The sequence below is a fragment of the Macrobrachium nipponense genome, chromosome 2, assembly GCF_015104395.2.
Source record: "Macrobrachium nipponense isolate FS-2020 chromosome 2, ASM1510439v2, whole genome shotgun sequence".
Taxonomy (NCBI): Eukaryota; Metazoa; Arthropoda; class Malacostraca; order Decapoda; family Palaemonidae; genus Macrobrachium; species Macrobrachium nipponense.
In genome coordinates this window covers 33,111,754-33,118,342 of record NC_087201.1, presented here as the reverse complement: position 1 = coordinate 33,118,342, position 6,589 = coordinate 33,111,754, and positions in this window count along the sequence as shown.

Genomic DNA, 6,589 nt, shown 5'->3' with positions numbered 1-6,589 from the left:
AAACAAACCTGACCCCTAGTTAGGCCAATAAATTACGTATAAGATCAGGCGACTTGAAAATGACACTTGTAACATTTTTCAGAAACAAGAAAGGTGTATGTACACAAGAGAGAGAGAGATGGAGATAGAGAGAGAGAGAGAGATAGTAGAGAGCGAGAGAGAGAGAGAGAGAGAAGACATTTGATTGAACATATATTATTATTATTATTATTATTATTATTAATTATTATTTATTATATTTTTTTTTTTTTTTTTTTTTTTTTTTTTTTTTTTTTTTTTTTTGCTCTATCACAGTCCTCCAATTCGACTGGGTGGTATTTATAGTGTGGGGTTCCGGGTTGCATCCTGCCTCCTTAGGAGTCCATCACTTTCCTTACCATGTGGGCCGTTTCTAGGATCACACTCTTTTGCATGAGTCCTGGAGCTACTTCAGCCTCTAGTTTTTCTAGATTCCTTTTCAGGGATCTTGGGATTGTGCCTAGTGCTCCTATGATTATGGGTACGATTTCCACTGGCATATCCCATATCCTTCTTATTTCTATTTTCAGATCTTGATACTTATCCATCACTCTCTTTCTCTTCAACTCTGGTGTCCCATGGTATTGTGACATCAATGAGTGATACTTTCTTCTTGACTTTGTCAGTCAACGTCACGTCTGGTCTATTTGCACGTATCACCCTATCCGTTCTGATACCATAGTCCCAGAGGATCTTTGCCTGATCGTTTTCTATCACTCCCTCAGGTTGGTGCTCGTACCACTTATTACTGCAAGGTAGCTGATGTTTCTTGCACAGGCTCCAGTGGAGGGCTTTTGCCACTGAATCATGCCTCTTTTTGTACTGGTTCTGTGCAAGTGCCGGGCATTCACTTGCTATGTGGTTTATGGTTTCATTTTTCGTATTGCACTTCCTACATATGGAGAGATGTTATTTCCGTCTATCGTACTTTGAACATATCTGGTTCTTAGGGCCTGATCTTGTTTCCGCCGTGTTATCATTCCTTCAGTTTCCTTCTTTAGCTCTCCCCTCTGTAGCCATTGCCAATTGTCATCGCTGGCTAGTTCTTTAGTCTGTCTCATGTATTGTCCGTGCATTGGTTTGTTGTGCCAGTCCTCTGTTCTTTCTGTCTTTCTCCTGTCTCTGTATATTTCTGGGTCTTCGTCTACTTTTATTAGTCCTTCTTCCCATGCACTCTTTAGCCACTCGTCTTCACTGGTTTTCAGATATTGCCCCAGTGCTCTGTTTTCAATGTTGACGCAGTCCTCTATACTTAGTAGTCCTCTCCCTCCTTCCTTTCGTGTTATGTATAGTCTGTCCGTATTTGCTCTTGGGTGTAGTGCTTTGTGTATTGTCATTTGTTTCTGGTTTCTGATCTATGCTGCGGAGTTCTGCCTTCGTCCATTCCACTATTCCTGCGCTGTATCTGATTACTGGCACTGCCCATGTGTTTATGGCTTTTATCATATTTCCACCGTTGAGTTTTGACTTGAGTATCGCCTTGAGTCTCTGCATATATTCTTTCCTGATCGTGTCTTTCATCTCTTGGTGTTTTATATCTCCTCCTTCCATTATTCCCAGGTATTTGTATCCTGTCTCATCTATGTGTTTGATGTTTGCTCCATCTGGTAGCTTTATCCCTTCAGTTCTCGTTACTTTGCCTTTTTGTATGTTGACTAAGGCGCATTTTTCTATTCCAAACTCCATTCTGATGTCCCCAGATACAATCCTTACAGTCTGGATTAGGGTATCTATTTCCTTGATGCTCTTACCATACAGCTTGATGTCGTCCATGAACATCAGATGGTTGATTTTGTTGCCTCTTTTCTTGAGTTGGTACCCGGCATCCATCTTCTGTAGTACTTTTGTCATGGGAATCATGGCTACTACGAAGAGTAGTGGGGACAGTGAGTCGCCCTGGAAGATCCCTCTCCTGATATTAACCTCTGCTAGTCTTATTCCAGAGCTTGTAAGTATTGTATTCCAGTTGCGCATTGTATTTTGAGGAAGCTGATGGTATTTTCCTCTGCCCCATATATTTTCAGGCATTCTATTAGCCATGTGTGTGGTATCATGTCGAAGGCTTTCTTATAGTCTATCCATGCCATGCTTAGGTTGGTTTTCCTTCTCCTACTGTTCTTCATTACCATTTTGTCTATCAGGAGCTGGTCTTTTGTTGCCCCTACACTTCCTTCTGCAGCCTTTCTGTTGGTAGGGGATGGTGTTTTGTCTCCTCTAGTAGTTGTATAGCCTTTCACTGATGATACCTGTTAGTAACTTCCACATTATTGGTAGGCAGGTGATAGGCCTGTAGTTACTGGCTATATTTCCCTTACTCTTGTCTTTTTGTACTAAGGATGTTCTTCCTGTGGTCATCCATTTTGGGTGCTTGGTGATTTGAGATACAATGCTGGAGTTGTTCTGCTATTCGTGGGTGTAGGGCCTTGAAAGTTTTTGAGCCAGTATCCATGGACTTCATCGGGACCTGGGGCTTTCCAGTTTGGCATTTTCTTTAGTTGGTGTCTGACTGTGTCTGTCGTGATCTCTGTGAATCTTTGTTTTATTCTCCCTGTTTCTTCTTCCTTGACTTCCTGGAGCCATGTTGCATGTTTGTTGTGTGATACCGGATTGCTCCATATGTTTTCCCAGAGTCTCTTACTTGGTTCGGCTTCAGGAATTTCTGGGTGGGTTGGTCTTCCCCTCTTAGTTGTTCTGTATAGTCTTTTCTGTTGGTTCCGAATAGTTTGTTCTGTTGGTATCCCTTATTCCTGTTCATGTACCGTTGGATCTTGTGTGCTTTGGCCTTAAGCCTCTGTTTTACATCTTCTATTGTGTTGTTTAGTCCCCTCTCTTGTACTTTGTATTTCTCGTTGAGTTCCTCCCTTGTTTTCTTGCTTCTTAGCCATTTTTCTGCCATCTCTTTCAGTTTACTCAAGTCAGATCTCATCACCATGATTTGCTTTTCCAGGCGCCTTTCCAAGGAGGTTGCTGTTTTGCTTTCTGTTGGGTTGGTTGTGACGGTGGTGTTGGTGTTCGAATCCCCATCAGTTCTGCTACTAATCTTGCTCCTGCATATGTCAAGTTATTTGTTTCTGTGATACTGGTGGTGTGTATTAGGCCCATTATTTCATTGACCTCACTTGTTTTCTCCCTTAATTTCTTGGTGTTGTAGGCTTTCATGGAGGGGATCTTTGTTCTCTCTGTATCTGGCTCCATCCATTGTCTAATCTTTTCTACCCATTCCGTCCTCTCTGTTACTTCGTCGGTGTTTCTTCGTGTGTCGTTGTTTGATACTTCATCCTCCCTGTCGTCTTCTGTTGGCCATCGTCTCTCAGTTCGTCTTCGTGTAATTCGTTGTAGCTTGTGACACATTTCCCTTTCCAGTTCTTCTCTTTCTGTTGGGGAGAGCCAGTTCTTTTTCTTTATGTTCCTTACTTGGTCTGCCAGCCTCTGCTCTGTTTGGGGGGTGTTAGTTCCTCTCATTCCAGATGTTGATCAATCTTCTTCTATATCCTCTCTCCGTCGGGTTGCTTCTGATGTAGCATCTCCATATTTCCTTATTTTCTTCTCTTGTCCATTTCTTCCTTTTTGCCTCTGTAGCTCCAATCTCAGGCTGTTGATTACTTTCGTTGTGGTGATCAGTTGCTGGATGACGACCTCCAAGTACCTGACCGTCTTCCCCTTCAATTGGGTTGAATACCTGGTTGCCGGACGAAGCTCCTCTGTTGCCAGAGGTTCCATTTACGTCGTTGTCGTTTATTCCTTCATTTCTTTCCATCATTGCTGAGTTTTGCTATTTAACCCATAGCTGGACCCTACCCCATCAGGGATAGGTACTCATTTACAGCTGAGTAGACTGAGGAAATTATGGTAAAGATCCTTTCCCAAGGAATCAACGCCGAGGAGAGCGGTCACCCATCCAACGACTGACCAGCCCCAATGTTGCTTAACTTGACTTAAGTCTATTGAAGACCTAACCAACTCCTCCACGGCGCCACATAATAATAATAATAATAAGAAGAATAGCATTAAAAATTGTACCTTCGCTTGAGCTCCTGAAGTTCAAACTGCACTTCGGTATGCATAGCGTTCATCTTCTGAATAATAATAATAATAATAATAATAATAATAATAATAATAATAATAATAATAATAATAATAATAATAATAATAATAATAATAATAATATATGGTTCAATCAAATACCTGGGAATAATGGAAGGAGGAGATATAAAACACCAAGAGATGAAGGACACGATCAGGAAAGAATATATGCAGAGACTCAAGGCGATACTCAAGTCAAAACTCAACGCCGGAAATATGATAAAAGCCTATAAACACATGGGCAGTGCCAGTAATCAGATACAGCGCAGGAATAGTGGAATGGACGAAGGCAGAACTTCGCAGCATAGATCAGAAAACCAGGAAACAAATGACAATACACAAAGCACTACACCCAAGAGCAAATACGACAGACTATACATAACACGAAAGGAAGGAGGGAGAGGACTACTAAGTATAGAGGACTGCGTCAACATCGAAAACAGAGCACTGGTGGGGCAATATCTGAAAACCAGTGAAGACGAGTGGCTAAAGAGTGCATGGGAAGAAGGACTAATAAAAGTAGACGAAGACCCAGAAATATACAGAGACAGGAGAAAGACAGAAAGAACAGAGGACTGGCACAATAAACCAATGCACGGACAATACATGAGACAGACTAAAGAACTAGCCAGCGATGACAATTGGCAATGGCTACAGAGGGGAGAGCTAAAGAAGGAAACTGAAGGAATGATAACAGCGGCACAAGATCAGGCCCTAAGAACCAGATATGTTCAAAGTATGATAGACGGAAATAACATCTCTCCCATATGTAGGAAGTGCAATACGAAAAATGAAACCATAAACCACATAGCAAGTGAATGCCCGGCACTTGCACAGAACCAGTACAAAAAGAGGCATGATTCCGTGGCAAAAGCCCTCCACTGGAGCCTGTGCAAGAAACATCAGCTACCTTGCAGTAATAAGTGGTACGAGCACCAACCTGAGGGAGTGATAGAAAACGATCAGGCAAAGATCCTCTGGGACTATGGTATCAGAACGGATAGGGTGATACGTGCAAACAGACCAGACGTGACGTTGATTGACAAAGTCAAGAAGAAAGTATCACTCATTGATGTCGCAATACCATGGGACACCAGAATTGAAGAGAAAGAGAGGGAAAAAATGGATAAGTATCAAGATCTGAAAATAGAAATAAGAAGGATATGGGATATGCCAGTGGAAATCGTACCCATAATCATAGGAGCACTAGGCACGATCCCAAGATCCCTGAAAAGGAATCTAGAAAAACTAGAGGCTGAAGTAGCTCCAGGACTCATGCAGAAGAGTGTGATCCTAGAAACGGCACACATAGTAAGAAGAGTGATGGACTCCTAAGGAGGCAGGATGCAACCCGGAACCCCACACTATAAATACCACCCAGTCGAATTGGAGGACTGTGATAGAGCAAAAAAAAAAAAAAAAAAAAAAAAAAAAAAAAACAAAAAAAAAAAAAAAAAAAAAAAAAAAAAAAAAAAAAAAAAAAAAAAAAATAATAATAATAATAATAATAATAATAATAATAATAATGATAATAATAATAATAATAATAACAATAAGCCCACAAAAGGGCCATTGACTTGAAATTAAAGCTCCCTGGAATATGATGATGCTCATTAGGAAGTCATAGGAGGTAAGGGAATCTACAGAAAGGAGATCACGTTTATGAAAAAAGAAAAAAAATAAATATGTGAATTAATAAATAGATATAAAAAAGGTATTAGAAAGCAAGGAAGTTCCACTTGCACCACATCCTCAGTAGGAGACAGTTCCACAGTTCCACAGTCCAGCGGTGTGAGGAAGGAATATAGGAACCCATGTAGGAGTTCGACAGCGAGGTAAAACATTCATCCCATATCGGTGCTTCTGCTGGTCAGCAGATCTGGTTGCTCTCGTTCAAGGTATTGTGATAAACACTGATGTAGATGGGTTCTTATTCGTGAATATGGCTGAAATGCTACGGTTGTTCAGTATTTTACAGGGAGGTAAAGGCGGAGGTTGGTGAACAAATGAATTTCAACTCCGAATAAAAGATGCAAATAGAGAGATGTTGTCTGAAGAGAATGCAGTGCTGGCTCGATGGAGTATTTCGCGGATTTGTGCGCGTAGAAGATAGATGAGAGAGAGAGAGAGTTAGAAGTGAATCGCACAAGAGTGGGAAGAGGGAAATAATGGCTGAAAATGAAAAAGCACGAGATGGTGAGCTTACTATGTTGTAGCTACGATGCTGCATACAGTGAGGGGACTGTTTCATTAGGCTGACCAGCATGTCGTGTAAGATGCGTCTGGATGAGGGGAACGTTCATTCAATAAATCATTACTAGTGGCAAAAATTTGCGCAGTTGATTATCATTTCAACAGCAATAACTGTACGACAACAAAACCAATAACAAAAACAAGAGTAACTATTACTGTACACACACACACACATACACACACACACACACACACACACACACACACACACATATATATATATAATATATATATA